We start from the raw sequence: 10,057 nt of genomic DNA, 5'->3' as shown, positions 1-10,057 counted from the left end.
CCAAGGAGTTCAGAATGGAACTGGAGACGTTGAAGACCAGGCACGTAAAGAAAATGAAGAGCTTGGAAGAGAGGTTGTTGGCCGAGGGTGAGCGCAAAGAGCGGGAGCTGCTGGAGCGGTTGTTACCTGCAATCAAGGTAGTGGTGTGATTTGAGAGAGAGCTGCGAGAATGGCTCAAGAAACAACAGCTACGGCGTGGTATGGGCGGCCAACTCGCACCGGAGGACGGTTTCTACACTTCAGATGTGGAGCACCTGCAGCAGCTCACCGAGATCAACACTCGGCTTGGGCAGATGTGTGCCTGGAGAGCGAAGCGTCCAAAAAATCAACATGCCCATGGCGAAGGCTGGGATAGCAGTTTTGAGTTTCGTCCTCGTGGTCACAGGGAAGGTCTCATGCGCTTACATAGACCTGACGCTCAGTGGACACTCCGGCATGAAAGAACCGACTCTAGATGTGGGCAAGTCTAAGCTGGCGCCTGAGGTACGAGTCCACGAAAACTGAAGGCATCGAGGGAAAGACCAAGGACGAGACCAAGGCCGGAGAGGACAGCAGTGGGGAGAGTGACCAGGGAGACCAGTCCATGAAAGTGGAGACTAAAAATGAGGACTCGTCATCGAGCAAGGAGGGTGAATAGGAGGACGAGAGTAAGCCCAAGAAGCCGAAGGTCGAGCCGGACACGGCTTCCACGCTAACAGAGGTGGACATTGAGGCTATGGGAGTCATCGTCCAGCTGAATGTCTTCATGCTCATTCAGTCCAACTTTGACCAGTTGGTCAACAACGCACGCGGCCCGCTCATCAACTTCGACGCGCCGTGCTGTGAGCACTGCGTAAAACTGGAACCTGAGTACCCTCGCACGGCCATCGCACACTGGAGTGAGCGGAGTGAGTCACACCACCGTGGGATGGTATGACGTGAAGAAATCTTTGAGCATTAAGTGGCCTCCACGGACTTATTGGACTGCGAATTTGTTTGGTGATTTTCGATTTGTGTGTTGTGTTATGTTATCGTCCATTTCCTGTGTAGTGTGTGTGTGTGTGTGTGGTCGAACACAGTGAGTTCCTTGTCCCTCTTTTCCTCCCCCCCTCCGGTGGAAATATGTTGCGGTATTGAAGAAAAGGAAGCGTTCACGGTGCTAGCGCGGGGGGAAATAGGAAATCTCGTGGGTAGATAGAAGGAAGACAAGGATGGAGCAGGTGTTCGGGAGTGACTGTCTCCGTGGCTGCGTCTGTGTGAGTCAAACCCGTATGCGTCTATTTACCGAATATAATCCCTGCACCGTAACAATATATACCGTTTCAGAATAAAGCCCCTTTATGCTTCGATCTTTTTTTGTCATCTTGTCTAGTTGTGTTCATTCAGGAACACACTTCCTGGCTAAAATAGCGACTTATGCTGATTACCCTTGCTCATGTCAAGCAAGCAGAAAGAGTTCTGTACCACAGCATGTTGATAAGCAAGCATATTGCTGAGCACAGTGTATCCAACTCTCCAATCCAACTCTGTTATTTGCAGCGTCAAGCTTAGGGGCTAAATCTGGCCTGTTATGTGGGGAGGGACCGACCTAATTTTCGTACCGACTTCAATAAACGCTGGTCTCACTGCCTCTGTTGTTGCAGTTTATTTAAAGCTTGCTGGGAAACATGTCGCCCCGTTGTGTACTGAATGTGTTTATCTAGCTACTTACTCAGCAAGATATAATCGTGCCGGAGACATTGGAAATTTTTTTCTGGTTTTGTTTTGTAGTGTTGTAACGCAGCTCGCCCCGCGCTCTTATTGTGAACAACAGCACGGCGCTAGACAAGGAAGAATTTGGCACTAAGAGTCTCAGTGCAAGCAGCGAAAAAAAAAACAGTTCGAACCCGAATGCTGTCGGAGCTGGTTATTCCTCGTCTTAGCTCCAGCAGCCTCAAAGCTATCTTCAGATGTTCGCGGTGTGGAATTTACACTTTTTTTTTCATTTACAGGAAGAAAAATGATCTTCCCATTTCTACAATAAAATGAACAGCAGGGCACAGCTCTATAACATTGCATAGATAATATAATTTCAAAGAGCGTCTCCTTAGGAGAAATTGCGCAAATACTTCTACCCTCTGCCAGTTTACTGGTACAGATAAAATGTTTCGACGGTCTGCCAAGTACAACTTGAAAACCTGAACATGCACAAGCATGCCTCTTTAACCTTCCTACTGAAGTTGCTATATAGCGCAAGCAGTGCAGGCTGCAAAGAAAAGAAAAAAGGATATATTGGCCGGCCGAAGATAATCACCAGCGTTTCAGTCATGTTTTTGTTTGTTATTCCGAATGTTGTGTTCCGGTGATGAAGGTAAAGGTAATGTGCCGCAGTAGAGCCGGGGATGTTTACGGTTAATGAGGTAGTAGCAAATAGCCATGTGAAGCTTCTCCAATACAAAAACGTGATGTTGAATAGGGTTTTGCAACCGCATTTCCGCCATTCCCCTCACTCAAAATAAAAAAAACGATGAGGCTCAACGCTGCTGAACTGAATGTCGAGCTTTAGCTCAAATGAGAGAAAAACAACGATGAGGCTCAACTCTGCTTAACTGAATGTCGAGTTTTAGCTCAAATGAGAGAAACCACTGTAATCAAGAGTTCGGCGAAATGCAGTCAGATCAGGTGGTGGCATAAAAAATATACAGGGTCACTGACCAATTCAGTTTCATGAAAACGTACTAAAGTTTCGGAAGCCCTACAGCTTCGTTGTCCAAATGGGGAAACCAGACAAAAATCATTCGTTTATAGCTTCTTCAAATAATTTGACTTGGTCAGTGTCCCCATATTTCTTTTATGAGAAAAAACACTGAATTGGTTTCCCGTTCGGTACATTTATTTGGGCTGTAGTGTCACACCAACGCTCGGTGACTGTCGATGGTGACAAAGACGAGCTTATGTCGAAAGGCGCGTGCTACAAAGAAGGCGGCAGACAAAGAAAAGACGCAAGAGACTGACGCGCTAGTTAAACGGTCGACCGGAACACCGACCTGAGCTTCAACGTGCCCTTACATTTGGTGGAGGCTGCTCTTCGTTCCCTCCTCTCACGCTGGAGCTTTGCAGCCGCACACTCGGTCCGCCATCTGCTATGCCTGAGGCATAGCAGCCACCACTACACGCTCGACTGATCCCACCGCTTCCCCTATCATCCTGTGCTCTGGTGGGCTTCGCCAGCGTGACTCCAGCTTTTTCAGTGGTGCCGACGACCAAGATGTAGATGATTGGCTATCCTCCTACGAACGCGTAAGCGCCTATACAACAAGTGGGACGATACCGCCAAGTTAGCCAACGTCCTCTTTTACCTGACCGATGTAGCAAATTTATATTTCCGCAACCACGAACACGAACTACCCACCTGGTCGGCCTTCAAAACGAGCTTTTCCGAGGTGTTCGGCCGCCCCACTGTGCGCAAACTGCGCGCCGAACAACGCCTCGAAGCCCGCGCTCAGAATCCTGATGAAACGTTCACCAGCTACATAGAGGACATTGTGGATCTTTGTAGACGTGTTCATCCTTCTATATCTGAAGCTGACAAGATCACCAAAATCCTGAAGGGAATCGCCGACGATGCATTTCACATGTTGACGGCCAGAAACCCGCAAACCGTCGTCGAAGTGGTTCAGCTCTGTCACTGGTTATGGCTTTCTCAAGAGGCAACGAGCTTCTACCCGGCGTTCTCTCGTGTACGATTGGTTATTCGTGCCTCAGACAGCACGCGGTCTCACTTCTGAACCACCTTCCCTCCTTCCCGAGATCAACGCCTTTATACGGGAGGAAGTGGCTCGCCAACTGTCGCTCCTCCCCGCTTCTGCCGCAGTCACCCCATCGCTAGATTCTGCACTTCGACGCACCATCCAGGAGCAAGTTGCGGAAGTTTTACCGCAAAGCTCTGAAATTACGCCTGTGACAGCCCCTTTAACGTACGCTGCTGTCGCCGCCAGATCACCACCCTGTCCTGTCGCGTATGCTGTGCCGAACTGCCAGCTCACATCGCATTCAACCGCTTGCGGCGTGCACAGCTTGAATTGTCATTCAGTGTGTTTTGTACGTCGCCGAATTTCTTGTGCTGCCTCACTGCTCTCACGAACTGATTCTGGGTTGCGACTTTCTCACCAGTCATCATGCGATTATCGATTGTGCCCGAGCCAGCATCGAATTGTCTCCGCTTTCACCGGCCGCGTCGTCTGACACACCGCTCCACGTCGATAAGATAACCGTGGTCGAAGATACTTACATCCCCGCCTGCTCTACCATCCTCGTGCCCGTTTCCTCCCCCTGCTTTTCTGATGCGACAGTTCTTTTCACTCACGCCGCTTATCGTCGCCATTGCTTAGTCCTGCCTTTCGCCCTTCTGACTTTCTGTGGAGGCTACAGCGCCACATATGTCTCTAACCCGTTGCCTTGTCCGTCAACGCTTCTTCGTGAAGAACGTCTTGGTCATGTCGAGTCCCTTGATGACGCTATGACATATGCCGTCTCAGAAGCCCCAACCTCACTTCAACTCGATAATATTGACTTGCCTGCTTCTGTACAGAACGACGACTCAAATGCAGCTTTTTCTGGCTGTCTGGATGCCAGCCTTTCAGCAGATTAACGCGACCAGCTCGTCAGCTTGCTGCGGCGCTTCCGTTCCTCATTCGACCTTCCTCGGACATCTTTGGGACGCACATCCCTAGTCACTTACTGCATCGACACCGGTACGCACGTCCCGGTACTCCAGCGCCCTTATCGGGCATCGAGAACGTCAAGTTATCACCGAGCACGTTAATGACATGCTTCAGCGTGGCGTCATCCAGCCTTCGCACCGCCCTTGGGCTTCTCCAGTTGTTCTCGTGAGGAAAAAGGATGCCTCTATACGGTTCTGTGTTGATTACAGGCATTTGAACAAGGTAACGCGAAAATACTTATACCCCCTTCCACGTATTGATGACGCTCTCGGTTGCCTTCAAGGTGCCGAATTCTTTTCATCTCTGGAATTTAACTCGGGCTACTGGCAGGTACCCAAGGCAGCTGACGATTGACCAAAAACCGCTTTTGTGACACCTGACAGTCTCTATGAATTTAGCGTCATGCCGTTTGGATTGTGCAACGCGCCGGCCACCTTCGAGCGCATGATGGACACCATTCTATGCGGACTCAAGTGGCATGACTGTCTTTGTTACCAGGACGATGTTGTCGTGTTTTCAAAAGAGTTTACGTCAAATTCGGACCGTCTCGAGCGTGTGTTAAAGAGTTTGACTGATGCCGGCCTGCAACTAAATTTGAAAAAGTGCTGCTTCGGGGCTCGCCAGCTTCCGATATTGGGACACGTTGTTTCGAAAGACTGTGTTCGTCCAGATCATGCGAAACTCCGTGCAGTAGCTGAGTTTCCACGCCCAACTTCTCTAAAGGAGCTGTGTGGTTTTATCGGGCTGTGCTCGTATTTTCATCGCTTCGTCCACAATTCCGCTTCGATCACCTCGCCGCTGACTGATCTCCTTGCCGGTGACGCCATTCTTTCATCTTGGACATCCGACTGTGATGAGGCCTTTTCGACGCTTCGTCGCCTTCTAGCGTCGCCTCCGATTCTCCGCCATTTTGACCCTGCGGCGCCTACCGAAGTTCACACTGATGCCAGCGGTGTAGGTCTCGGCGCTGTCCTTGCACAACGAAAGCCCGGCAACCCAGAGTACGTTGTTACTTATGCCAGCCGCACCTTAACAAAGGCCGAAAACAATTATTCTGTAACCGAAAAGGAGTGCTTGGCCATCATTTGGGCCATTAGGAAGTTCCGCCCATATCTCTACGGTACGTCGTCCCATTTCTGTTGTTACGGACCATCACGCACTCTGATAGTTGTCCACCCTAAAAAGACCCATCCGGCCGTCTTGCTCGTTGGGCCCTCTGCTTACAAGAGTACAGGTCTATTCACACTTGCGACTAGATGAGGACGCGCGACTACCAGTCGCGCGACCAGAGGAGAGGAGCTCGCCACTACCGATGTTCATACTTGCGACTGTCGCCTTCTCGTTCCGAACGAGTTGGGAGTAGGAGAGCTGCTGGGCGATGACAGCGAACGTCGGTAGCAGCCGCTTGCCAGACGCTTCAGCTTTTTCAGGCGAGCCGGTGCGCATGCCGCACTCTCGTGTTTCCAGAACGCCGACGATGAATAGACGGTGTCAATCACCGTGGTGTCAATAGAAAATGTTGCGCCTGCGTGAAAAACCCATTTCTCAAAAGTTCATGGTACTTACCGGATAGTCTGAATATCTTTCCAATCTCCTCCCAGGCCATATATTCCTTCTCCCTGCCTTTGAATTCCGGGTGCCGTTTGTTGAAAAGGTAGGGGTATCTTTAATTGCATTGAGAAGGTGCTCGATCGAGTACTCCGGGACCTCGCTGATTGGTGAAATGGTTTGCGACTAGTAGTCGCGCAACTGGAAATTCGAGCAGTGCCCAATCGGCCCGCGGCAGTCGCTTTTCGACCGATGCGACCATTTGCGACTTTCGCTTTTCGACCAAAACGGTCGCGCGACCGCTGCTAGTCGCAAGTGTGAACGGGCCTTACGACATTCAGGTCACCTACCGGTCTGGCCGTAAGCATTCTGATGCCGACGCCATGTCTAGGTCACCTCTTCAATGCGGCTCTGACTAGACAGCTATCAACATGAGTGACTCATCTTCGCTAGAAATTGCCGACATGCCCAAAGAACAAAGGCAAGAAGACCCTTGGATCGCTTCTCTTCTCACGCTTCTATCTACACCTTCTCTGCGCCCAGCTTCACGAACGCTTCGCCGCCAAGCTCATTATTTTCTCATTCGCGACGGCATGATTTACCGCCGAAATTACCATTCCGACGGACGCAAGTGGCTCCTTGTGATTCCTCGGCACCTCCGTTCGGAAATATGCGCCGCTTTTCACGCCGATCCTCAGCGTGCCCACGCCGGAGTGTTGAAAACTTACACTCGTCTTCGCCTCCGCTATTACTGGCAGGGTATGTACCGCTTCGTGCGTCATTACGTTCGCGCATGGCAGGAATGCCAACACCGCAAAAACCATCCACACCACTCCACCGTTCCGATGCAGCCCTTGCCCTGCCCCAGCCGACCATTCGATCGTGTTGGTATTGATCTTTACGGGCCACTACCAGTCACTCCAGCTGGTAATCGTTGGGTCATCGTGGCTGTTGACCATCTTACCGGCTACGCAGAAACATCTTCTTTACATTCTGCGTCGGCGCCAGATGTTGCATCTTTTGTCCTGCACCATCTCAATCTGCGCCACGGTTCACCTAAAGAATTGCTCAGTGACCGTGGCCGTGTTTTTCTTTCCGAGACCATTGAAGCCCTTCTTGAGCAGTGCCGCATTGTCCACCGTTCTACCTCTGCCTACCATCAGCAGACAATCAGCAGACAAATGGCATGACGGAACGTTTTATCCCCACCTTAAGTGACATGCTGGCCATGTAGTACGTCGCGTCCGACCACTCAAACTGGGACCGGCTTCTCCCATTCGCCACGTACGCTTGTAATACTGCCATACAAAGCATGACCGGCTTCTCCCCCGTTTTCCTTGTATACACAATTTTAGTTTCGATACATGGGTGCCGCCATGTTGCCCGACCCTAGCGCCGTCTACAGCCGGCGCCATCTTGGGCGGATAATCTGCAGTCGCTGCCGTTGCTGCTGTTGTATTTGGCGCTTGCTGAGCTGCGAATTGCTTAATTAAATCGATATCCGCTCGCACACTCCTTTCAAGAGGTCATTGAGGGCATCTGCGTTGGTGATATGGCGTCAGCGACCGCAAGCGCCCGCAGCAATCGACAAGGAGACGCTCAGGCATCGACGGAGGCAATGATTACCATAGGTAAGTGCTGGTTCACATAGTTTTTGTCATCGGTTTCGTTAATAATAAATGTGACGGGCCATACGCCGAGAGCGAAATGGACGATCGTAGTCCGAAAGCTCCGGATCAGAAAGAGTAAATTTGTTCGCAAACTAGTGTTCAAACGACTGCAGCCAGCAACGCCAGCGATCTGAAACTGCTGCGGGGTCCGCGTTTGATGTATTACGCACGTTGAAACCAGCGAAGTTCGGTCGCTTCTACCGCTTGCGTGTGACTGCGCACACTATCTCCATTCTCAACTACTACGCCGTCGCCAGCACTAGTCGTTTCACATTCGCGGATTTTGAATTAACTAAAATGGGATGTTGACAATAAAAAAAAATTTGGGCGGTGGGGGGTTGTTGCAGCGTGTGGAAGCCAAGCTGTTGAGTCGGTTGTACGTTCGAACGTCGTTAAATTTGAGGCTGTTTTGTGAGCACTGCAACTGATTAAGCTGAGTATATTGCATCTGATGCGGCGAAAACGAAATCGATTTACAGAAATTTGTTCGCAAACTAGCTTTCGAGCGTCTGCAGCCAGCAACGCCAGTGATCTGAAACTGCTGTGGCGTCCGCGTTTGATGTATTACGCACGTTGAAACCGGCGAAGTTCGGTCGCTTCTAGCGCTTGCGTCTGACTGCTCACACTATCTGCATTCTCAGCTACTACGCCGTCGCCAGCGCTAGTCGTTTCACATTCGCGGATTTTGAATTAACTAAAATGGAATGTTGACATTAAAACAAAAGTGTGAGGGGTGGGGAGTTGTTACAGCGCGAGGAAGCCAAGCTGTTGAGACTGAAAAAAATATGACATAGAGCAGTGGTCATCCTGTGTCATCGTTTCTTTGGCCTCCGTGTTTTTTCATGCTGTATATTGCAATGAATCATTATCAACTTACTCTACTCATGCTCCTTTTTCTTTCAGATGGCAAAACATACACGCACCCCATGCTGGTGAAACACTGGCTAGATGATATGAAGATGTGGCCAGACGTGTCAAGTGGACACATTGTGTGTTACTTGTTAAGAGCAAAAGCATGTGACTTCAAGCAGGCTGAAGCCTACAAGAGCCTGGACTCCTATAATTATGTCCAGAGTGGCTGGGTAGGCCAAGTGCTGTGCCACAATATCGGGCAAGATATTGTGTGCCTGAAGACCGAGGTGCGGCCCTCTCAGGCCGTTAACAAGAAACCGTGGTGTGCTTGGGCCTGCATCAGAAAGACTGGTGAAGTGCTCACAGCTGGCTGCGACTGCATGGCCGGAAAGGCACGTGTATGCAGCCATGTCGGAGCACTTTTATGGAAAGTTGAAATTGCTGTACAGCGCGGTATGACTGGGAGCTCATGTACAGATGTGGCAGCAGCCTGGAACAGGGCACCAAAAGGAACGTGGAGCCTGCTTTCTTTGACGACATTGGATTCAAGCTTCAGTGCACTGCCGACTATCCTGCCAGCACTAAAAAAGCAAGGCCACCCCGGAAGATAAAGCATTTCGCCAACAGAGAGGAACTCTTTGACCACGTAGACAACTCCCCTTTCAGAGACTTGTTCAACATACGTGGTAAGTACCCAGACGAAGCATTTAGCTCAGCTGGCCTATTGTTCCCTAAAAAGCAGCTGCTACCTTCTGTTAATAGAAATGCTTATTGATGCCAATTGATGCACCCTGATGTGAAGCATTGTTTAATGTTACATGAAATTACATGCGAAAATAAGCTATTTGAAAAATGTTGAAATGATATCAGGTATTAGAGTTGTGCTCCATCATGCAGGCACCCTCCTTGAATCTACAATAGATGCCACAAGGAGGAAGATGGAGAGCCAGCAGGCCACACAGACAGATGGGGATACCCTATCTCAAGAACATCCAGCTGCAAAGGTAAAACAGCAGTAATGTACAAGCTTATAGCTGGATCTAGTGCAGATGTGAATAGGGATGCTCGGGAAGTTTCAGTTTAGCACGAACTTTTAATGTATAGTGCTCTAACAATACTAAAAAAGTGTAGTAGAGTGCACACATTCCTTGTAGGTGTAAAAAGTTACAATGCACACATAATGTTGCTTCATATTTTGCATTATGGTGGTACTTAATTTTGAACATTTTCAAATTAGCTCCATCTTGCTGAATGAGTAGCTGCAGAATAGAACTAGAGGAAGATGATGGCTACATAGTATGAAAG

General features: G+C 49.7%; 1 pseudogene across 1 annotated transcript; it reads left to right on the top strand.

The window, feature by feature from the left end:
* Positions 1-7,748: 7,748 nt before the first annotated feature.
* LOC146209753 (uncharacterized) lies at positions 7,749-9,830 on the top strand (annotated as a pseudogene). Its single transcript, XR_014703470.1, has 3 exons — positions 7,749-7,861; positions 8,804-9,438; positions 9,650-9,830. The product of XR_014703470.1 is annotated as an uncharacterized LOC146209753 (transcript).
* Positions 9,831-10,057: the final 227 nt, after the last annotated feature.

The sequence above is a fragment of the Amblyomma maculatum genome, chromosome 1 (assembly GCF_055883805.1).
Source record: "Amblyomma maculatum isolate TAMU_Amacu chromosome 1, ASM5588380v1, whole genome shotgun sequence".
Lineage (NCBI taxonomy): Eukaryota > Metazoa > Arthropoda > Arachnida > Ixodida > Ixodidae > Amblyomma > Amblyomma maculatum.
Note: the sequence above shows the minus strand (reverse complement) of the source record. Positions and strands in the feature narration are given on the sequence as shown.